At 42.9% G+C, this 25093-nt stretch overlaps 1 long non-coding RNA gene across 1 annotated transcript in view; it reads left to right on the top strand.

Moving 5' to 3' along the window:
• Positions 1-25093, top strand: part of LOC128145036 (uncharacterized) — a 57914-nt gene that overhangs the window by 14813 nt on the left and 18008 nt on the right. The window contains exon 3 of the long non-coding RNA XR_008236311.1: positions 21898-22066. This is a non-coding gene — a long non-coding RNA (uncharacterized LOC128145036). The remainder of the gene's footprint in view (positions 1-21897; positions 22067-25093) is intronic.

Raw genomic sequence — 25093 nt, 5'->3', positions numbered from 1 at the left:
ATTTGGGCCTCCCTTTGTCTGCCTGGCTACCTCTGTCGTGGAGCTTGCTGGATTTCGGTAGCCTGGTGATGCCTGCCCCTTTGTAGAATTTAGCTGAAACCACCTGCATGTTTAAAAGTGTGGGGACAAAAGTGCCAGTGTTCGGACAATCCTGTTTCTCAAGGAATCCAGCTTAAAATGAAGAGCACAGAATTAGTGTAGCTCTTGGTAGCCGGTAACTCCCTTGAAAAGAATTGCCACGCAGTGCGATCTTCCCAGGGAGGCCCCTATTTGGGAATTTTTCAACTTGTATTGGGGCAGGAGGGAAAGCCAGGTGCATTGTGCCTGCGATTTGCAAAGCTCACACCACACGTGGTCCAGCCCGATGTGCCTGAGAGCCCTCGGCACGCGACAAGTACATACCTAGTGACGTGCTGAGTCGGAGACTGTAAGTATCCCAGAAACAGAAGGATCCCTTTTGCAGGGCAGTCATGGCCACATTTTTAATCCGGTCAGAAGCCTTTTCCCCATCTGCTGCTGAGACAACCTTCCGTAAGAGGGTGGCCAGGTGTGGGACGTACAAGTTGCTGTGGTAGCGTTGCTCAGGGCCTGGGCAAGGAATGGTCAGAGGTGCCATGCGAGACATTTTCTACTGAGTCCCGGCTTTCTCGCAGTCTTGGTCCTGCCGTGAAGGTACAGTGGTTCTTCTGCACGCCTGGCTGCCGGTCAGGGCCACCTGCAGCTGGACTGCGCTGTGGGTATGCACGAGCTCTGGTGACACGATGGCAAGTGTCCTGCCCTGCCACTGCAAGCAGGTGGGGGCTTGCTTGGCCCGGGAGGGCCAGCGCTATGGACAGACACTTCATGTGGAGTGCAAAGTACTGATCTTTTTGCTGGCTGCTGCCTCTTTGCGCTGGCCTTCAGAGGATGGTTCAGGTTTATTTTTGACCAATGAAGCATGGGAAGGTCCTTGAAAACCCAGGGAGAGTGAAGGGAGTTGGGGCAATACAGGTTCTCCCCCATCTTTAATTTTGTTGATTTCACTGCTGCCTCTACGCATTTATGCACACTAACTTCATAAGTGCATGGCAGTCTGTAAACTTCTTTACATTGTCTTTCCTTCAAAGATGGCTTATCCTGGCTGGGGAGTCTTCCGCAAGACTATATGAGTCACAAAAAGTAGCAATATGCTAAGTTAAATACAGTAAATGATTTATCTCCTCTCCCTCTGGTTTGTGTTTTGAAATGTACGCTGCGCGGTTTGATAGCTTCCTACCACTGCTGCCAGGCCACCTGTCCCGCACCGCATCCAAGTCTTTGTCTCCAAAAATACCACTGCAGCTCAGACAAACAGCCTGGCAACCATGCCAGGGAAGACCTTTAAAATGATGATCTCGTATCGCCGCAATGGGAGAGAAAGGTACATTACACATCTGACCCAACGCTTCAGAACTACAGAGCTGAAAGTACCATGGCCATGTCTAAAACGCACGTAGTGAGTTGATCAGCCTCTGGAAATGGGCATCGTCTGGCTTCACAATAGTTAACGTAGTACTACTGCTTTCTGTGATACAGTCTAATTTTTTTATGTTTTTTTTTTTTTTAATCAGTGACTCAAGCTATTAGCATTGGTAAATTAGGCTTTTATCCTTTGCCACAAACCCGGTGCTTTTTCTCTGCTTACTCTTTCTTTTTTGCTTCTTAGTGAAGCTATTGTAAGTATGTAATGCCGTGTGGTGGCTGCTGACAGACACTCGAAGGTTTCAAAGAAGTAGGTTAAATGTAAACAGACGATTAAGTGGGTGACCCACTGAGATTTAGGTCTCCAGAAGCAGTAGGGTTGCCTCTATGCTTTTGTTGCTGTTGGTTTGGTTTATATAGACTTTGCTCATATGTTTCCCTACCCAAGCTAGCTCGCAGCAGCCCAGAAGATGGCAGGGAGCCCGGCGCTGGCAGCACCCTCACTGGATAGGACTGTTAGTGCTGAGCCCTCGGCTACCGTGGCTGGACATCGGAGCTAGGTGGTGGCCCTGATGCTAGCCCGTGTGAGCTGGCATCTCGGTTGCTGGGACTGCAGACACTCATCTTGTGCTGCCCATCAAAGAGAGAGTGACAGAATGGAATTTCAGTTGCTTGGGATTTATTTGTTGTGTGGACGGCTGTAACTGAACCTTTTTCCGCAGAGCTGCAGGGCGAAAAAGCCCAAGCGGGGTGCAGCTCCTGCAAAGTGTCCTTGTCCCTGGCAGCAGCATCCTCTGGTGTGCAGCGGTGGGACTTCAGGGATGACACATCCTTGCCGCTGGGCTCTGCAGAAGGTGCCACTTTGCAAGCCATCAGGATGGGTTGCCCGATGTCCTCTGGGTCAAGGCCAATATTGATTGTGAGAGAGATGTGGCACTTTGTAAGCACATGGCGTTCGAGGGGACGAAGTGAGGGAGGCAAAATGTCTCCAGTTTCTGCCTACGTGCAGACAAATTAAGGAAGTACGTCTGTTAAAACAAAAGGTCCGTGTTGCTTGTTTGGTTTTAAGAAACTTTCCATCCTCCCATTGAAAGAAGCCCTTGGGGTGAAAGGAGTGCAGTTGCGAGGGTTTAATATTGTTGGCGTCTGTTTCTACCAAGGTTACATAATTGCTGTTTTCCTGGGAAATGAAATCATGGAAATGAAAAACTAAATCCACCAGAGCATAAGCAGGCTCAACTTTGATTTCAGGCACCTGTCTGTGCCAGTATTTAATTTGGCACAGGAAACGTAGCATCAAAACGAATACAAACAAGTAGCACAGGAATAATGGCACAACTGGCATTCAGACACTGAGATGTGAGAACAAACACATCCCTCCCCAGCATGGGAAACTTCACAGCGTATAGTGTGGGGGGGGACGAGGCCAACGTCAGGAGCAGGCAAGGAGAGTCCTGTGCAGCAGGAATGGTGGGGAGGGTTGGGAAATACACTTGCAGAAGCACAACAACCCACACCTTAAATGATTTGGAAGGAGAGGAGGGCAAGCTGCAACCAAAGAAGAGAAGCTGGAAGGCTGTAAGGCCTTTCCTCTGTCTCGCCTTAGTAATTATCTCTTGTTTGCAGAGCTTCCATTAATTGGAATGCATTTCCTAATGAAATTAGGCTGGCAGCCAGTATTCAAGTCTTTTTACTGCTAGGGAAAATTTGTTCTTTGAGCAACTCAGCCATTGATTTTTGTTTGTGTTTTCATTCATCATGAGAGTGTTACGTGCCAAAAATTCCACACTCCGTCATATTGCCTTGGACAGTCTGAGTTATTTGATTTATTCCTTTGCTCCCGTGTCTCGAAAACTGAATTCTACAGTGGTGCCCCATTTGTAGTTACTTTGTTGTATGGTTTTTAGCCCCCCCTCCCCCTTCTTTTTGAAAAAAAAACCAACCAACCAACCAACCAAAAAAACAGTTGGCCTTTGTTTTAACTACCTGTCTGTTAGGACAGCATGAAATGCATGGCAGGGCAAAGACACTAAGAATGCAAAGGAAAAAACCAATAAGGCTTCAAACAATTGGTTGAAGTGGCATTTGCACTGTGGGATTTCTAAATTTGAAAGGATTCTCAAACTTGCCTGGTTTATAGGGAGCATGGGAGCTGTACTGTATCAGTATAGAATTGCACATTTTGAAGAGAGATCTTTGACAAAGAGAAGCTGGCAACAGTTGAGCTGGAAGGGGTCAAAACCCTGTTCAGACCTCAGACAGTCTTTGAACTGTGCTTTGCTTATCTCTTTGAAGAAAGGTGGGACTGCAGACAGCAATTACAGCATTATTTCGATATGGTGTCCTCTTCACTTCTTCAGCCAGGTCGGGTCTAGGTATTGCTCATGGGTGTGCAAATGGCCTTGTCTATCTTACTCTGCAGGATACTGTTTGATATATTGGCAGTATGTACATTCATACCTTATTCGTCAGGCTGAATTACTTCCAAGAATTAATCTTTCTGCTACATCCCCACTACGCGATATATATCTGTACTGATCATCCTCCATAACAAATATGAATCTTATAAAATGCATGCAGCCTTTTTACAACAGACTTTAAGTAATCGATCTGCCGGTCTCCTTTCTCATTCAGCACATGGGAAGGATAGTGAGCAAGGCTGAAGGCTAGATGAAGAGAGAATGATTTGAGTTACCTCGAGCTTGGAATGATCAAAAATATGAGACTGGCTTTAAAATTAGTTTTTGAAAAGCAATATGCTTAAGGTTCATCTTAGTTTCTTTGATGTCTGAGAATTAAATGAATGCACTCAATTTACCTTTACAGATTTGTCTCAACACACGCTAGCATAAATGGTTGTGAATTAAATCTTAGTCACCCACCATCTACAGCAACTGGAAGTATAGGGACAAAATCAGTATTATAGGACCTGTGACTGAAATCGGGAGAGAAAAACAACAGTGGAATTCTGTACTTTTTAGGACTTCACTGCAGCTTCTGGAACAGTGACATTCTTTTCTTCTACTTACTAAAGCTTCCCCCTGTGTGTGTGTATTAGACTGGACTTATGCATGGAAACTTACCCAACTGGTGCTACTTCCTTAAACAAAAAAAATTTTCTTAGATGTATTTTAATTCTTTCTCCTTGTGATTCAAGTAGGTTTATTTCCTATCCAGAAAGCAAATAGTGCAGTCGTTAGTCATCTTCAAGAGACAGGCTGGTACTGTGAGAAGCTGCACTGAGAAATTATGCTGAGAACCCCCTAATACCATGCATATTATGGATGATGTGAAGAGTTTAGTGGTGTTGCCAACACATGCTTATGGTGACGAAGAAAGTCAGCCAGCTTCCCTCAGCTGCCGGGCTGAGGCTGCGGCCTCTTTGCGCAGCTATGACGAAATTGTGTGTACAGAGGGTACGTGCTTCAACAAGGACTAATGGACTAGTTTAATGGGATGTTCAACTGGAACAGTTCGCCAAGAGAGGCAGCCCTCAGATCAAGATAAAGATGCTTCTGACATTGGAACAAACAAAAGAGCCTTTAGGGATGTCTTTCACTGGAAGATGATAGGGGTAGAAAAAGGAGTGTTACAGAGGGTGGTCTTGTAAAGGGAAAGAAAGAAGGGCAAGCTTTGCATCAGGTTGTTGTAACTGTTCTCTGAAGACACATAATAGAAGTTTTCCCTCTCTAGCTGTACAGATAACTCCTGGTAATCACTTTTGAAGCAATGTGATTATCAGCTACCTAGAATGCAATATCAGAACTGCACCAGATATTACAGCAACTTGAATGCACTTTTGGTCATACATTTGCAAACAATGGGCAGCATTTTCCTCTAACGCCAGAGCTGATCAAACTCTCCATTGCAGTGCTCTGACAAGCCCTGGCACTTCTGTGATATTTGCAAATAAATGTCTTAGTCAAGCACTTCTTCAGGTTATTGATTACTGACCAGCAAATAGTCCTCAGCACACCTCCCGTCTATAATGAAGAAGATATTCTATATATTTCTTTGCATTATTCACACTCCCAACCTTGGGATGTTGTAGAAAATCTAGCAGGCTGTAGCTCATAGTTGTAGTCTTTTCCTGAGTGTTATAAAGCAAACTGGCCATCTCCTCTTCCTAAAATTGCAGCAACAAGATTGGAAAGTGACACAAGGCTTTCACAGATTGTTTCCCTCTCAATGTACAGCTGATATCTGACTGTCTTCCCATTCACAATGAAACGGCTACAGAAAACAAGGTGTACAGATGCAGAAGAAAATAACTGTGGGAAGAACATGTAGCATCTTAGTGATGCTAGAAATACATTGCCACTGGGGAATGTACTGGTTTATGGTATTGAAATGATCAACTCTCTCTTTAGGGTCTGAAATTCCATGACTACTGATGTGTTTACAAGAGCAATTTCTGCTTTCTCCTGTGACTGCATTGTCCCTATCTTAAATATGTTATGCATAAATATGGAAGAAGAGAGAAATACAGATGCACACAATGTGCAGGTGTCTGAAACCGCATTGTGAGACTCAACTAGCATACAAACAGTACCAGAATAAGATCATATTTGACTGCTGGAACATTTACTTTTCCCAGCAAAGCATTTATTTGCTTTTCATTATTCTTAATAAATGGAGAAAGGACACAGATTTGTGTTTTGCCTGCCTGTCTTTCCCACGAGGTGTTTATCTTTTATAAATAAACCAACAAAATAAACCACAAGACAATGTTTCGACAGAATGCCTGATTGTGAGAACACGAAGTTGCAGCTAAGAGGATTCCTGTAGGATTTTCAACACCAAGCAGTCCTGGGGAGGAGCAACTGCTGCTTCCCTTTGCAGAGCAGGGTACAGGAATGCCCCAAGGCATCGCAGGGAACGGCAGGGGTCCTGTGGGATCATGTGCAGCCAAGGATCAGTCACACAGGGCTTGGTGTCAAACTCAACTTTTCTTTCTGGGGACTGTGTCCTGCTGCTGTTATGGCAAGTACCTCATCTCCTGGTTCTCCCAACCTGAGAGGTAGGTAGTTAATTTTTAAAGAGTTGATAGTTTCCACACCTCTTTCTTCATTTTTGTCTTAAATTGACAGTCTCTACTTGCAGTTCTTTCCCACTGACAGTAGTTAAGTGGGGGGTGATGGTGGTGTGGTGTGTGGACCAAATGACCTCCTTTCCAATCTAAATTAGTCTATATTTTGGGAAAGAATACTAGTACAGACTCATCAAGGGAGTAGCGGACTCATCTGTGCTGAGGGAGAAAGTGTGACAACAGCGCTGGAAGACAGTTCTGGGTTGAAGATGGGAGCCTTGTTGAGTAGAAAATGGAGACTTGAGACCTGCCCCAGGACACCTACAAAGCATTAAGAGTGGCTAGGCTGTTGGTATTGATCAGTGTCACAGGCAGCGCTTGCAACTTATCTATCACTCATGTGATTTCTCTAGGCTGACCAAAAAATGTGCACTGCACCGTGACCATGTGTATTCTTCACTTGTTAACATGGTACCCAGCACAGCTGTGACTTGTGCCAAGTAGCACGCTCCCAAACACCTTGAGCATCTTCTAGGAACCAGGAGAAAATATTTCAGAAATAAATTTGTCAATAGATAGGCCTGGTCACACCTATGTTATAAACCTAAAATATTTCTTACTATGGGAATTCTTTCCAAATCCTTCAGGCTAATGGTGATATATGGTGTTTTCACTGGAGACAAGACATGATATGCAGGAAATTTTTTTCCTTGAAGACCGTGACTGGCTCCAGACTTCTCCAAGTGGTGCTCACTGGAGAAGCAGCAGCTCTTTAGGTATTATTGAGACCTGTGAGGTCGCTGCTGAACTGCTTCATGCTACAGCTCCATGACCCCTGTGAATGTTACTCATGTTCACCGTGATTGCAGCCCCCCTGTGCTGCAACGCGTTCTCCCACACGTGTGTATCTGTGTCTGAAACAGCCACTGTGGTTTACATACAGAGTGGCTTTTTGAAACTTTACTGATGGAGAAGCGGTGAAGGTTTTGAATGAACTGAAAGATGAGGTGGGGACTGAGTTTCATTTTGCATTGAGACCCCCCTTTCATTGCTGTGACCTTTGCATGCCTGGGGTTCAGGCCGTCCAGACAGTGGCCCCTTTTCCTTTTTTTTTGCTCCAACATTTTAAGTTGTAATAGTTTCAGAAGTTTAAAACCAAGGGTTTTTATGTTTGCTCTGAGAGGGCAAAGTGTTTTGCAGGCCTCCAAAGAATGTATGTATGGACTTGCAGATCTGGGGTAGACTCCAGAAGAATGCTGAGCAGCATAGAAATGTGGGAAGCCAGAAATATGTTCAGACAGTTTTATGGTTTGTCTGAGTGTCCCCTGTGGGACAAGATCCGAGGGTTTTCTAGGCTTACGCAGACGTTGTTTTGATACTACAGCACAGAAGGCCTGGGTCTGCTGCATGTGCTTGTGTGCATATACTAGCTGTGCCAGGGCCTATAGGCACTGTCTTTTAAACCCTTCCATGAATAATGAAATACTCTTTGAGGTTTTTCTGCAGTCCTGCCGCAGGGATTTGCTACTCCTGTAACCTTTATTTCTCTCCCTGGAAGGAATTGTGTGCAGCATCCAGTGTAATGCTCTGTCATCAGGATTACGTGCTGATATTGCCTTGATAGCTTTCCCTTTTTCTTTTTTTTTTTTTTCTTTTTTAGCATATGGAAGCTACAGCTTTTAGCAGTTGATGTGTCCATCTTGTCCACTGATTTGCCACTTTCTCTGTATCCTCCTCCCTTACCACCCAGTTTCTGCAGCGTGGGAAGGCTAAGCCCTTCCAGAGCAGGAGAGTCATGACAAAAGCTGTAGTAGTCAGGCTGCAGGTTGTAACTGGCATCTAGATGCTTTCTGCTGGTGTTTTTGAAGGTGTTTCCTCTGGGCTTCTGGGAAGGCTGGATGCCTCGCTGGCAGGGTTTTTCCCACAGAGGCATGAGGGGAGGTGGGGCAGGCACTGAGGAGTGCTGCACCACAGCTCTCTTTCCAAGCCAGGCAGCAAGGTTTTAGTACCTGTGGAGTAGTGAACAAGGCTGAACAGCATATAATTTTTCCTGTAATTCATTCATATGCAGGCTGTGGAGATGCAGAGTTGTGTGTGTCAGGGATGTGCTGCGAACACACCGCGGTAGGAGCTGTGCAGTTGCACTGGAAATGAAGTCGATGTCAGAAGCGTCTCTGTCTTGCCTGGGGCTCATATAAGTCATGGGGTAATTAAATGAATTCCTCTCAGTCCTTTTCCCCAGATAGCACACAGCTACAGGCAGTGATTGCTTTGTGTCCCACACTTCTCATCCTGAATACTTTTCACTTCATACGCTGGGTTACACTGAGCCTCTTCCCTTTTTCTTCAGTGATCCTCCATGAAGTTCAAAGGTCCTGCCTGTTTTTCTGTGGCAGGAAGGAAAGCACTGCTGTCCCACGGACGCACTTGCTCATGGCTTTTTTTCTGGCTGTGTGCAGAGGAGTTGGAAGGAGCTGCTCTCATTCCCTCTTCATCATCCTCTCTCAGCTGGTGGGAGAATCACACAGGCACTTGACCGAGCTCCGCAATACGTACTACAGATCTCATCCTGGTATCGTGTCTGTTGCTGGCAGGAGACCTCCCTGTTCAGTGGTGGAAATAGAAATACGTAAATCCACCTTCAGCAATGCGCAACTAGGCAGCCTGGCAGCACAGTCAGTAGGTAACCCATTCTTATATGTGAATTATGTTGAGGAATGGTTAGCTGGAGTGGTGGCCCTGACACCAAAGTGTATCTTTTTGGGGATCTGGGTAGTGTTACTGAGACAGGGGACTGGAGGAGGAGGCGAGGAGTGGTTTCCTTCTGGGGAGAGATGAGCACCCTTGAGAAGAGCTGGGCAATCTCCGCTGATGTTTCTGAGTTCTCGTATAATCCTAGTACACCCACTAACCACGCTGTCATCAGTTCAAGCTGGTCATTCATTTTTTGTTAGACTAACTTAATGTTCTTGGGATCGGATTTTAGAAAATACAGAGTGCTTGTGGCCATAACTGCAGTGCATAAAGTCTTTGCTGTCAGTGCAATAGCAGAGAGAATGCTAAGTAGTCTCAAAAAATGAGTTGGGTGGTATCTCAGCTGGGATATCCATAATCAGGGGAAACTTGACCTTACATGTCCTATGCTGTGTATGTAGGCTATGAAAATCCTATTTTGCCTGAAGTGTTCTTACTGCTGCAATGAGGTCTATTGGAAAGGATAAGGGCACTATTAGTATTGCATTCACTGTAACGGGATGTGGAAATGGGAAGCTGATCAGTACATGAGACGGCAAGCACTAGATACTAACTTCTACAGTGGATGCAGCATATACTTACACAAAAATTGAGTTTTCACAGTTGTGTTATTATTCCCTGTCATGACCTGACAGCGTAATGTCTTTTACCATTACATTTTTATAAAACTTTTGTCAGAAAGTATGTCTCAGAAAGAAATTTCATGTGGGGGAAAAAAAGGAAACAGTAGAAGTTAGTTTGCAGTCCCTTCCATGCTGCAATAGTCTTTGGCCCTGACCTTCCCATTGATTAGGGCAGAGAAAAGAGGAATCTTATCTGTGCGTTTGTGGTCCCACCTGCCTTGAGCTCTTCTCAGTTTGGCCTCAGCCTGAAAGACTGCACAGGAAAAGATCATTCACCTTCATTTGCTGCAAAAAACAAACCCGTAATTGTTAAACTCATTGTGTTTTGGTTTTCAGTGCCATCTTAAAGTGGAAACTATTGTAAACATAAAGATATGTTTTCATACAAGTAAGGGATTTTTCTTCTATTGGTGTAACATTAATAGCAGTTAAGATGCATTGAAGAACAAACTATTGAACGAGTTAGTATGGCATGAAAATCACATGGGTTTTGCTGGAGCAGGGGAAGAGCGGAGGACTTCTCCTGTCAGATATGGAGTGTCAAATTTGCCTGAGCACTGGTAAGAGACCAGTCCGAGCAGTCAGGGAAATGTCACTGTGCTGGCCTTGTCCAGTACGGTTTTAGTGATGTATTTTCTGCTTCTTCAGGTGTATTGAGCTGGTTTTAAACCACCACTTGAGATTGTGCCATTTCCCACAGCAGGGCTTCTCGCTGTCTGAGAACAGCGTACCTCTTCTGCACCTCTCCGCAGTCATCTCTTTGGTTCACTGGAGACTGATGGACGTGCGCCGGGTTGACTGGCTGCTGGGGAAATATGCCTCAGGGCTCTGTCATTGTGTAGGTGCAGACAAGTGGTGGGACATGATGATCTGACCCACCATAACGCTGTTGTTCCTCAGTGCATGGTGCAACACTTCCTCTGCGTGCTGGGCAGGGAAGACCAGCACCCCATTGCTGCATGGCTCAGAGGGGGTCCCCAGGGGCTGGGGCAGATCCCCACCTCTCTGCTGGAGCTGGGGACACTTCGCTGGGTCTCATTGATAGCAGCAACCCAATAGCCAAGCCAGATGATGTCCCATTGCTGTGTGTCAGGCCCCCTTCCCTGGAACAGTTCTGGTTGCTTCCTGGCCTCTAAAAGCCGACCAGCTCTCACAGACTTCTGTAAAAGATCACAAATATCGGCCTTTGTTCAAAACTCAGTCTAAAACAATAGCTGAATGTCTTTTAAAAGTCTTGAAACTGAGGGCAATGTGTGTCAGCTCTCCTGTTAAGACTCGTTTTGTAACAAACTCCTCCTTTGTTCATTTGTCTGTTGTTCGTAAGGGGAGGAAAAGAGAACCAAAGTTTGATTTATCAGTACGCTAATACCTGTACTTTTTGGCTGATGGTACTGGCTGTATTTTGCACAATGGCCAAGGTGCATCAAATCAGCAGCACACCTGATTTCTATGTTTTTTTATTTGGATTTACAAAAGACCTTGAAATCAAAAAAGCAAACCTATTGGCTGAAATCGGTCTTGCCTGAATGTTGTATTGACCTCACTGTTAGTGATAGTATTGAGTCATGCACAATTTTGGTCAGAATTTGGCAAAGATTGTACTGATTAGTCTTTTCTGTTCTTCTACATATGTCTCCACTGTTTGGAATTGGAGCAATAGAGAACATGGTCTTCACTGAAATAAGTTTTTTAATCATTTCTCTGTGGAAAAAGTACTTTTCCTGTGAATTCAGACTTCTTACTTTATTGGAAATAAAAATGCAATTTTCCCTTGCAGATGCTGTCTATGCGATATACTTTTACAGTGCTGCCGCTGTCCTGTTCTGAATACTGTGGGGGAATTGTGACATACTTGTTCAGAAGCCTGTGGGACTTGCAAATCTGTTCTCTGTTTTGTGATGTTTTGTTTGTGTATTTCCTCTTTTTAAATCTATGCTGAAGGTGGGATGCAAACCAAACTCTGTATCCAAACCAGTTACAAAGCAGGAAATTCTCTTTTCTAGCCAAAGCCCCCTCATCCAGTGGGAATCTGAGACTTTTGGTCAGCTCTAATCTAGACACCTTTGAAGCATGGGTCAAAAATCTGTATTGTGGAATCCCTACCTCCTTTGGCATATTAAAGCATAGTTTTCAAGGTAGCCTAGATGTATATGATTTCTCATTTCTCACTGTCCCCTTGGCACTGCAGAACAGCCTTTTGTCTACTTCTGCTTAAAAAACAAAACATGTAATTTATTTGTATTTTCTGTTCCAATTTTACAGGCGTGTATCTATCTTCTAGTTTGGGTCCAAGTTGTTTGCTTCCTGGACTGTTTTCTTTTTGCTCTCCTCCCAGGGGTTCATAGCTGCATTTCCTACACAAGCAGAAGACTGGAAAACCCTCTAATCCAGAAAAGCTGTCTTCTTTTCTCTTGTTGAAGTAGGATTTTAATGAAAGGTCTTCAACACAATGAGCTTTTGGGCCACCTTCCAACAATATGAAAAAAATTCTACTTCGGTCTTTCATATAGTGTCCTATTTACCCTCTGGCTACTTTCCTCCCCACTTATCCCCTGAAAAGCTGGGTTAAATTGTGTCCTAATACTTTTGAGTGAATTTCCAAGTCACGGAAGTATGCATTCTTGCTGAAAGAATCTATTTTTTAATTTTAAATCCTTGGCTTGGCATTGCCAGATTACCATATGGAACAAGTTCTAATAACCAGCCAAGATATAAATAAATTCAGCGAGAACATTAAGAGCAAAAAAACAAAGAAATCCCTAATCTTCCAAACAGCCTGTCAGGCACCACTTTCATTCCAATGGGGAAAAGTAGCTAGGAAGAACAACTGTCTGCAATTAAAAGGACAGCTTTCAAAGTTATATATGTGAGATGGACTCTGACAGATGATGTTTCCCCCCCATCTCTGAAATTGTGTCCTGTGCTCTCTTACTTTGGCTGTCCCCACTGTTCGTAGGACCGACTGTACAAGAGTTGAAGCGGCACTTTTTGAAAATTCAGCCTACTTGCTGGGTGGTGGTGCTTGCATTTTCTGTGCGCTGGACTGTGATTCCTCATTTCATACATCACTGTCAAACTGCAGCGGCTCCAGAAAGCCACATCATATCATACCTAAGCATGCATGCATATAGTGACGAATTTTGTACTGATGTTCAAAATTTTGGGAACATGGGGTTCATAGGGTGAGACACACAGGCGTTTTTGTTTATTTTTGACTACCTCTACGGAGCCAAAGAGTGAATAATGCTTGATACTACAGTCCAGTGACTAGCCTGTGTTATCTGTGTGTAATATGCAAGGATTTTGTTCAAAGATAGCAGAATTAGAGCTGGAAAGCCATCTTTGATTTAAAACGAAAACTCTTCAGACTTCCACTACATCTTGACCCAATTCTAGCTCTATTGTTTGAAGGCCTGCATGAGCTGGCTCTAGCTGTGCCACAGCAGTAACGTGGTGAAAGGCTTTTCTTGTGGACCTCTGAGTGGAAAGCAAGGATTACCCTGAATCTTCTGAGAATCTGTATGTGTGAGATTCCACGGCAGAGTTATACCATCCTAAACCACCTCTGAATAATCACTATTACGAAGTGGTTAAAAAACAGTTTGTGATTAATAGTGGTAGATAAGTTGCAGGGTCAGGCTTACCTGCTCTCTACTGAGGCTGCTGCCAATGATTCTGTGGAAATGGTGAAGGCTGCCAAAAAATAACGCATGAATGAACAGTTCAGAGGCCCAGCAGTTCACAGCAAAGCATCGCTTTCTGTCCAGACGGTACCAAGTTCAAAGTAGCCAGTTCCCATTTCCACACATCATGGCACAAGTCCCGAGGTTTTCAGCACTCTGGTGCTTCCAACAGGGTTTTTGTTAGAGTAAGTGTAATTTTCATCATTTCTGGAAAAGAAATACCTGTATTGCTGGAAAGGAATCTAGCTGAAAGCCGGGCCCTGTGCTTTTTTTCCCCCCACTAGGCTAATACAAAGCTGCTGCTGCTGCATCTTCCTCTGAGTGGCCTCAGCACAACACCCTTGGAAATAAGAATGACTCATCTTGATGGGGGTCTTCCTGTTGGGATATTGGAAATAAACGCAGTTACTGCAGGGGACTTAAAGTACAGTAATTTGGATGATGAAACTTGAGGCATTGCTGGGCGAGGAGAGGCTGCAATCAGAAAGCTGTCAGAGGCAGCAGAGAAGCCCTGGGGGAAGAAACGAGCAGAGTAATAAGATATGTCCAGAATGTTTTGCCGTTAACTTAAAATATTGTGGAAATAGAATATTGGCTCTCAGTTAAATCACGCAGAGACTTGGAAAAGGACTTTGAGAAACACACAGGCATTGTGCAGGATTGCTGCAACAACTATGCCAAATGCTGCAGCTTAGCGAAGGTCCTTGACAGCCGCACAGCAGTAAGCACCCTGCATAGCTCCCTCTGCCCTGTGTGTACAATAGCTGTATGCTTCAGCTGTGGTTGGGAGCAAACGAAATAGCAGGGCTGCTCTAAACAGTCAGTCCTAACTTCTCGCATTATTAAAACCTCATCTCATCCCTTCCTTTGCCCTGGCCCTGTTGAGACAAAAGTGAATCCTTATGAATTTCCGTATGGAAATATGTTCATATATACCAGGTAACACATGTGAGGCAGATCGGTGCTCATATAATGGTCATTTATTCATTATTTAGGGGTTTTAATCAGTCCACTTAGAGCCGCTGCTCATATGAGCTACTGAACATTCAGGATCATCAGATGAAAGGCTGATACCAGGTTTTTCTTTTTCCACATATACATTTTGGTGTTGTTTCTTTTTGTTACACAGAACTATCGGTAGTTTGGGGAAACTATGACTTTACAAAGAAGCATTTTTGATGACTAGAAGAGTCCGTTACGTGAAGCTTTCCTCTGCTCAGCTCGATGCCTTGTCCTGCTGGTTTGTTTTTCTTTCAGTTTTTGCAGCAACTCCTGTTGCCCACTTGCCTGCCTAACCCTCTCCGCAGGCTCTGAGCTGCAGAACCGTGCCCGGGGAGGGGCAGAACATGTATGACAGTACACATGGCAGTAGGCTGTTCTGCATCACCAGAACAAGCTCTCAAACTTGATCTTGTGAGGAAAATCTTCACAGACGATGCAAATATTCAACCGTTTTTTTTTTCCAGGATGGGAACATAATATCCTGGAATGCTTTCTTGGCTTCTGGAGGCTGACTTCTGGATGTTGAAGCATAAAAGAAATGGCATAATTCACACCCTGGGAAAATATTTTCTGTGTACATTGTAAAAGCACGCTCCCAAATCATGGCACTAGGCCTTCTGAATGCGTGCAATAGCTGGAAGTTTGTTATGTAAAATCAAATTAGACTTTTTATAACAATCTTGGTCTACAACTACTGGTCTCCTTCTTTCATAATGATGTGCTAGAAGAAACTTGGGGCAGATGTATGTCATGGGGCTTGCTGCTGTTTCCCAGCAGGATGCCTCTGTTCAGCCTGTTGTTCCGTCCCTTCGTCAGGCAGTACTTTGATGAGTTGTCCAATGTCAAGGGGAGTGAAAATCTGGAAGTGAAGAGAAAATGCTTAAGCTTTGTAATTTATAAAACCAATATGCAAGTTAGTGCCGATTCTGAAACAAACTTGTGCTGTAATGCTAGGACCTCGTCTGCGGGGAAGAGGAGTGCTGTGATGCAGTAAAACCCACAAAAATCAAGCTGAATTTCCAGTGTGCTGTATGGCAGGAAACAAGTGCTGCTTGTGCTGTTAATATATGCACAACATAATGAGTATTATTAGTATCATTAATCATTTTCATTATAATTAATATAGCTACAGTATGAGCCTATTGAAAAATAAGAGTTAAATGAAGAAAAGAATAGGGTTTACACAGTCATTGTATCTTAACAAAGCTCAGTGCCATGGAATTTTACCTATCCCACCAGAGAAATAACCATAACGTCAGCCAGCAAATGCAGTTACATGGTCACTGTCCTGGTTTCAGCTGGGGTAGAGTTAATATTTTCTTCCTAGTAGCTGCTATAGTGTTATGGTTTGGGTTCAGTATGAGAAGAATGTTGATAACACACTGATGTTTTCAGTTGTTGCCAAGTTGTGTTTAGACTAAAAGTCAAGGATTTTTCAGCTTCTCATGCCCAGCCAGCAAGAAGGCTGGAGGGGCACAAGAAGTCAGGAGGGGACACAGCCAGGGCAGCTGACCCAAACTGGCCAAAGGGGTATTCCATACCGTGTGATGTCATGTCCAGTATATAAACTGGGGGGAGTTGGCCAGAGGGGATCGCTGCTCGGGCGCTAACTGGGTGTTGGTTGGTGACTGGTGAGCAATTGCATTGTGCATCACTTGGTTTGTATATTCTAGTTCTTTTATTATTTATTATTGTCATTTTATTATTGTTATTATTGTCATTATTATTTTCTTCCTTTATGTTCTATTTATTATTTTCTTCCTTTATGTTCTATTAAACTGTTCTTATCTCAACTCACAAGTTTTACTTTTTTTTCCCCAATTCTCTCCCCAATCCCACTGGGTTGGGGGAGAGTGAGCAAGCGGCTGCCTGGTGCTCAGTTGCTGGCTGGGGTTAAACCACGACAGTCACAAAGTTAAATACTGCTCTATGCTTATATACTAATCACAGAATCGCAAAATGACTGAGGAAACTCAGACATAACTCATAAAAAGTTTGACAACTTGATAAGTAAAAGATATCAGTGATGCTTCATAATCCCCCAATAGTTTCTTAGATAAGATTTTATGTCTTTTTTAGCTCATGTAAATACATGAGGATACATGTCTCACTCAAAGATCTGTTTGGTTTGTGTCTGAAAATGGGATTCTTGCTCTTTTCTCTGTAAACGATCCTGCATCATGCTGTTATTAAATAAAAATGCACTCTACCACACAAGTTGGATGCTTATAATATGGCATTATTTGTGGAGTCTTGTTTCTTAAATACTTCGTAGGTACTTCTATTTGAAATCTACCTCACCATAATTTATGTTTTAGGCTTTCAGCATTATCTTACAGTGTGGAATTCAAATTTACATTCATCAGAAATTCTGAGGAGAAAACCTTTGTAACAATGTGCTTTCATATAATGTCTCTATTGACTGTGGGGATGAATTTCTTCATGGAAAAATCTTTGAGAGCTTGTATACACAAGCTTCCTTTCTCTCTGGCATAATTAATTTTATGGCAAGAGGCGAAAGTAGCATTTCATTTAGTGTACTCAGAAATACTGCACTTTTAAGCTTTTGCATGCTAACCTTTTCCATTGCTGAAACTTGAAAAACCTGCTGAGAAAGACCAAAAAAAACGCCCAAAACTTCAGCTTAAATATACTCCAAAGTAAATGAAAATTTGACCAATAATGTTCCGTCCCAGTTCAAAGGCAAAACTTTAGTTTAACTTCCTTTAGAGCAGTATTGAGAATTTGTTGTATTTTTGGTCACCATTTAAAGCAGGAACATCTTTGGTTGTCTTCTTCAAAGAGGACAAAAGAGAAATAGTGTTGTAGTACAGGATAAAAGATTACTTCTCTCAGGTGTAGATGCTATATAGGCCACTAAGAGAAAACACTGCACATGAAAAACGAATGGATCTGAAGAACCAAAAGGAGCACAACAGCAACGTTGTATCTCTGAGTCCCTGCCAACTCATTCATCTAGTCCAACTTTAAGACCAGTAGCAGGTTGGGTAATAGGCATTGGCAAGTGAATGGCATTTCTGTGCCTACGTCTTCCTGATTCTCTCCAACTATTGCCTCCCAGGAGGGCTAGGAGAACAACACAGGAAGGAGTTAGAATAACCAGGTTTTTATATAAAATACTCATTTCACTATCTAAAAAGAAGAAAAAAATACAAATGAGGACTTCGTTTCCTCTATTTTTATTGAAGCAGCATGTAGCAGAGGACCTGATTTGAGATCTCTTATCTAAATCTTGAAATACCTTACCTCCAGGCACTGTGGTCTCTACCTGCCCAATTGCTTTGTTCTCATGGCATAAATCACTGAACTGAAGAAGATGCATGGACCATTTGGGATCTCAGGCTGTGAGCACCATTTACACACTGTGCCCATTCCATCAGTATGACACTGGACAGGCTGTAGCAGAAAGAAGTGTTTTGTTACCTGGATTCGTATGTTTTTAAGTTGTTAGCTTTTTTCCCAAATCCTAATGACAATATGTACTGTAATTATTAATGTCTTCAGAGAAATGAAGATCAACTGCAGTAATAGTTATTGAGTTCATGCAGTATCTAGTATGTAGTCCCCAAGCACAGTTTGGGCATAACTATTATTGCTTGACAAAATCAAAAGAGAAACAGGAAAGTCTCTGAAATAACCAAGGTGAAATTGGTAGGGATAGTAACAAGGAACAGATGCTTCTACTGCTGTTCCTATTGAAATTGGTCACAGTACTCCTGATCTATCTCTGATAGAGGAGAAATTGGCCTCTTGGCTGCTTCGTCTAGTGAACATAAAGGTGGATGTGATTTAAGTCTTGTGCAAATGTTGTCGCAATGGAAAATAGTAAGTTACTTTCTATACCTTGACCCTTATATAAACAAATGAAAAGAGCATTTAAATAATTTTTTTTTTGGTGTGTAAGACTTTCATGGTAACAACTCTAAGAATAATAAAAAAGAAATACATTTCCAACAGCTTTCATATGATATCACCCCTGACTTACATTAGTGTCATAATGCAAACACTGAAGTGATCACTCAGATTTTTCCAGACCTATCTCTAAATTATACAGAAAAAAGGGAAGAAACTACTAAAATATTGAAATAAAAAAGGCTGTAGTTTTAAACAAGAAGGAAAGTTATTTGCAAAAGTGTAACTTTCCAGTAGAGATTTTCTAAATAAAACAAATTCATTTGAAGTTCTAAATATGTGAAGGTTTGAAGTGAAGCAGTACCAATAGTCTCATACAGTACTCAGAAAGGTTCATCTTGAGTGAAAAAGTTCGCCCAAACTTCTTTTTAATTTTCCCTCAAACTCTCAGTGTTTCCATACCAAGCCTGATGGAAGGAGGAAGAGGGAAAAGGCAAAAACAGGACTTCTGAAAATTTCTGCCGTGTTTTTTCAAGAGTCTCTACTCTCTCCTCAGAGTGGGTGGGATTCATTTTGGCAAACTTTACTACAGCCTGGAGGTGCCTACCTCTGAGCTATTCTAGGTTCCCTGTGTGATCCGCAGAGAAAAGTAGGCTCTTTTAAGGCGTGACTCATGTAATCTATTTCAAACACCTACTCTCAGATAAGATGTCCATATAGGAGCCAAGGGTGTCTGGCTCAGATGTATATGTCTACACTTGGCCAGATGAATCTTACCCAGTATGTCTATGCTGCAGACTGCCAAGAAACAAGATAAATTTAGCTGTATAGAGCTCAGTGCTGTCAGAGCGGAGTTTTTAAAAGCTAGCTCAGGTATTTCTGACTCTACAATGTAGTTTTCCATAAGACAGTGTTCACCTGAGATATCAGATAACTCAGGTGTTTCAGGCCCTTGTTTTCCACAGCTGCCATCCCTAACTGGGTATCAGGTAACAAAGCCATCGTGCCGTCAGGAGACTCTGGAAACCATCCCGTGTGCAGTGTGGGACTAAGGAAACCAGGGGATACCTATATATGTATGGTGAAGAAATAGCCAGTAGGAGTAACTGTCTGTAAGTAGGTATGATATGACTTCTGTACTGGTGAAACTGCTGCTGGAGTCTGAGTCCAGTTGTGGTGCTGATGTTTTAAATGCCTCTGAAATCCTTCCAGCACAGTCAGAGGTCTGGACACGCTGCCTGTCAGTAACAGTGGAGAAGCTCAATCTTTTTATTTTGCCAAAGAGAAGGTTAGCACATGACTTTATCGTGGTTTAAGAGTTGCTACACAGCGACATTTCTGATACGGGATGACAATTTAATCTAGTGAATGAAAGTGCGATGCTACTCCATCTCTAAAGTAAAACCAGATTAATTCAGGCTACAAAAAGGAGCGTATTTTTTACAGCAAGGCTAAATAACTGCTGGAATAACTTTATCTAGGAGTTTTATAGATTCTTCTTTTCCGTGAAAATCCTTTTTAATCTAGATACGATACAGCACAATGAACTCTTATTGCTTTAATGAAGGAATTAAACAGTGAAATGTTACGGCCTGTGAAGTGAGACTCTGAAGATATACCTTCTGGCCTAAAAAGCTGTTTAATGGGCCAAACACAGCATCGGATCCCAACCTCTCACAGTCCTGGGAAATCTGCATTTCAGAAAGGGCTGTGCAGCCTTTCCCATTTCCAATACAATCACTGTCAATCACCAGGTCCTATCTTCCTCACATTCTGTTCCTTTAATAAGGTTTTTGATCTGAAAGTGTGCTCAGTGAACTAGATTTCTGTGAGCTGGACTCGTTATATAGAAACATAGATAAGGGAGCTGTAGAAGCAAAGCGTGCTGGAGCTGAAGGTCGTGACTGCCGGGTATGTCACAGGGAGGTTCTACATCTTGGGCTTAGGTTTGTGGTATTTTACTTTTACTACTAATTCTCTGCTGGATTTTTTTCACTGTTATGTACCAGAATACCTTTGGTAGGCCAAATATAAATCTCCCATTAATTTTGAGAGAAGATGATGAATACCTCTCTTTAACTCCAGGCAACAAATATAGGTCCCTGTGTTACCAATCTTTGCTTCTCATAGTGGAAGAAATTTGAATTCTTGCTTTGCGCCACTCTCTTGAGGATGGTCTGTTGATAGCTAAAATTATAGGATATGAATCTTTGCCAAAATTTTGTTATTAAAGGATAGGTACATCTCTCCCTGCCTCCTCTTCCCAAAGCTTACCTCTGTATCTTCAGTGCCAATGCTAATGTGAATTTGTCTCTCTTTCCCTCTCTTTCTTGCTCAGACTTTATCAAGGCTGAGTAAGATCTTGGCCACACCTGAATTTCTCATCCCATCAATATGTTTCTCCTTTGAACATTTTTGGCTTAGGCAGAACTACTGTGTTTCTGTTAAAAAGCATAGAATTGCAATTCCATACGGTCCGCTTTGTTTTGTAGGTGTTCCTGTTCGGGATATGTTCTTGTCGTGGTTAAATCCCAGCCGGCAGCTCAGCCCCACGCAGCCACTCGCTCACTCCCCCCCAGCAGGATGGGGGAGAGAATCGGAAGAGTAAAAGTGAGAAAACTTGTGGGTTGAGATAAAGACAGTTTAATAGGGAAAGCAAAAGCCGTGCACGCAAGCAAAGCAAAACAGGGAATTCGTTCACCAGTTCCCATGGGCAGGCAGGTGTTCGGCCATCTCCAGGACAGCAGGGCTCCAGCACGCCTAACGGGGACTTGGGAAGACAAACGCAATCGCTCCCATCGTCCCCCCCTTCCCTCTTCTTCCCCCAGCTTTATGTGCCGAGCATGATGTCCCATGGTCTGGGATATCCCTCGGGTCAGTTGGGGTCAGCTGTCCCGGCTGTGTCCCCTCCCGACTCCTTGTGCCCCCCCAGCCTCCTCGCTGGTGGGGTGGGCTGAGGAGCAGAAAAGGTCTGGACTGTGTGTAAGCACTGCTCAGCAGTAACGAAAACATCCCGGTGTTATCAACACTGTTTCCAGCACAAATCCAAACCAGAGCCTCATACTAGCTGCTATGAAGAAAATTAACTCTATCCCAGCCCAAACCAGCACAGTTCTCCCTTCTCTGGTTAAAGCATGCAAGGAACACATCTGAGATGAACTGTGAAAGATTCCTATAATGCGTTCCCCTATCTTTACCAACAGGCTAAAAAGTGGAATACATCTTGGAAGACATATTGCAGCCAGAGTGCACAGCCCCTAGAGAAACGTGGAAGCACTGACTGTATGGACTAGTTTCTGAAACTGAAATTTATTTTAGAGTGGAAACATCTTTTGGTTTTTGCACAATTGGATTTTCTACTCTGTAATTAAATAAAAACAGCTTCACAGAGAACAGAAGCAGCTTAAAGAAATGATGCATTTATAGAAGGAAAAAACCTGTCACAGTTAAGATTTAAATTTTTTCACTGATCCCATTCATTTCTCTTTGACAGAACGGCAATATCAGTCATCCAATGCTGTAGCAGCACTCCGATCTGCACGATTGAAAGGTTTTGAAAAACATCTCATCTAGAAATCAGACCTTTTGCATAAAGGCTTTCAGATGACACTGCATCTTACAGCTATGTCTTCAGGAAGGACTGCTTCTGCACAGGAATGAAGGTACTGCTCTTCCTCTTCCTCTTCCTCTTCCTCTTCCCTTCCAGGCCCACTCAGTCTGTGTGTTCCTGGTTGTCTTGGTCTGGTCCAGTCTATCACACCTCCTGGCTGCTTGAGGGCAAGCCAAGGTTTCAGTTCACTTTCTGCCTGCTTCTACTCAGGAGAGAGGAGGCGGATAAATTCTTAACTAAGGTCCTTTTCTTACAGTTTCTGTTCCTAGGGGTCCTCTTTTTCCTTGCCAAAAGGCTTTTTGATCTACCTCTCCCAGCCAAAACATTCATGAAATGTGCATGACCCCTCACAATGCCCTTACTCCTTGCTGTCCACTTTGAAAAAGACAGCGACGCTGATAACTGAAAACTGCTGTGATGATGCTGTGGTATGAACAACACTAGAGCTTGGGCTTTGGAGTGGTTTTCTAGTAGAGAAGGGCTTACATTTCTACATTTCATGAGTATAATTTTGACAAACCCTATAAAATAACAATGTGCAACTGAGAATAAAATTAGGAGATGTCATGTGTTCCTTTTATAATCATATATAGGGATTTCATAGGGGATATGCATGAAGTAAGCAGATAGAGTTAAGGCGTCGACTGTCATAAGAAAGTAGTTAAACTTCCCAGAGTCTGCAGGTTTTAAACTCTTGAATTAAGCATATACTGTACATTTTACACTGTGCTAAAAAAAGTGTAATGGCTACACATTAGCTTTGGAGAGTGATGCAAATTGCACCATTAAATGCCATCTTTGCATTTAGATTTGTAACTGTTCTATCAAAACATAACTGCATTTTTACTCCTGCTTGCTTTATAGAACCAGTTCAAATTTAGGAGAGGAACTTAGCTTGTCTGTTTAGCTTGCATATTATTAACAAACATTACTAGCAATGTAAGTTTGATGTCTAAGCCTAAGTCAGTCGCCCTCCATTTGTAGGCTGTGAAGTGAATAGACAACTCCAGAAGGTGCTGCCTCTCACGCTAAGTCAGCTCAGATAAGGGAGATTAATTGCTCTTTACAGGTGCTTTTTTCGATTATCAGGAAAAGGACTAGCCTAGGCTTAGATGTTTCTTTGTTTCTTTATTTTTCTTTGTTAGGCACCTGAAGTAAAGAGGATAAACCCATATTTTGTCATGAATCAATGGACCAGCTTTCAGGTCATGTTAATTTTTATAAGAAAAGGTTAATTTGTATCATTGCAGCTCTTTGCAGTAATATACTTGTTTTGCAAAAGAAGTTCAGGGAAGGGAAAGAAAAGGAGCAAAATCTTGAAGTGACTTAATGTCATGTTTCCCAGTTTGGATATCCCTCACACTAGCAGTAGCAGCCCTTTAGATACAGAAGAGGGTCCAGCGGTGGGTCATCAAGATGCTCAGGGGCCAAAAGCACCTGAACTACAGCGAGAGGCTGAGGGAATCAGTGAAGAAGTCGAAGGGCAGGTATAGTATATAGTAGTGTATAGCTACTTAAAGAACAGTTATAGAGATGGCAGAGCCAAAGTCTTCTTGGTCTAGGCAAATAATATGGCAAGTGATAAATGGCCACACTGGGGCTTGGAGGGCTCAGACTGGATGTGAGGTGAAGCCATGTCACTGGGAGGGTGGTGCAGCACTGGGGACAGGTTTCCCAGAGCAGTGGTGCACTCTCTGCCCTTCAGGGTGTTCAAGACTGAGCTAGGCAAAGCCTCGGCAGAGCTGATCTGGTGCTGGTAGCACTCCTGCTTTGGGCAGGAGGAGGCTGGTCTGGGTGACCACCAGAGTTGCCTTCCAACCAGCATCCCTCTGACTTTCTTCTCTTTACTCTAAGGAAACCAATCTCTTCCTGTGCAGCTCTATCCTCAAAATCTGGAGCCTGACCCTGGTCTCCTGTTCCCAACCCTGCTGCGCTTCTAACCCCGTGAACTGCAGGCAGGTGGCTGCAGCAGGTCCTGCCGAAGCATCTGTGCAATATGGGGGTACGCTGCGGCTGTTCCCAGCACACAGGCCACTTCTTACAAATTGCTCCTAATATCAGTATGTCATTGCACTTAGGGCACTGCCCTGTGACACCTGTGTTCAAATCCCTGCTATTCTCAATACCAATGAGGTGCCTGCAATTAGATTTCCTATATGTAATGTGGGTGTGTTTTGTTGATTGGCCTACTGTCTTTTGTGGGGAAAAATCAAAACCAAACAGTCCTTGAAGACCTTCTGAGCGTCTCAGTTTCCCCCAGCTGGGAAGCTGGTTTATCGGATGGGGACAGCTAATGCTTTCTTAGCTCTAGATGCAAACTGTGATTGCAGAATCTTAATTTCCTGTTGGGATACTGGAACTAGACAGTACCCCTTTTAAAAAAATAAGCTGCTTTGCAAGCCTGGTCATTTTGAAACAGTAACGACTTATAAACTTGGAGAATTTTGAGGGAAAATTAGTGAAAGGTGAGAAATATGGAACTAGAAAGTGCTATTTTAGCATTGCTCTTCAGCATGAAAGGGCACCTTAAAATTTTCCACAGCTTGCATTAAGTCATCTTGATATTTTCTTCTGTCTCATTAATCCCAACCTATCTTAGATGATATAAACAAATGCCACTTCTTTTGAATGTTATCACTTTAATCCCTCTTCACCTTGAGTTCACTCCAGGAAATGATATTTTTTCCTATTGAAAAGATTGTAAAATGAGCAGAGCTTTTTGATAGTAGAATCAAATTGTTTATTTATTTTGTTACATTAGTGGTATCATTTCTCTTGATTTCCAGGCTAAGCATAGTACAACGTGTATTTTTAAATACCAACTTATTACAGCTTGAAGGATTAGATAACTTTACCGAAAGAACTCTTGAGTCTTTTTCTTCAACAGTCCATCAGCCTTGTAGACTGTTCTGGTTCTTTGCCCTCAGAGAAGTTATTTTATATTATTTGGTTGATTTTAAACTGCATTTTTTATTTTATTAATCTATCCAGTCACTATAGAACTTGCAGATCCCTAGCATTGTGCTGTGGTACTGAACATTATGCTTTGTTTTCAGCAAATAAAACCAGTAAAAATTTA

This window comes from Harpia harpyja, chromosome 8 (assembly GCF_026419915.1).
Source record: "Harpia harpyja isolate bHarHar1 chromosome 8, bHarHar1 primary haplotype, whole genome shotgun sequence".
Classification (NCBI taxonomy): Eukaryota; Metazoa; Chordata; class Aves; order Accipitriformes; family Accipitridae; genus Harpia; species Harpia harpyja.
This window is presented reverse-complemented; position numbering and strand designations above follow the sequence as displayed.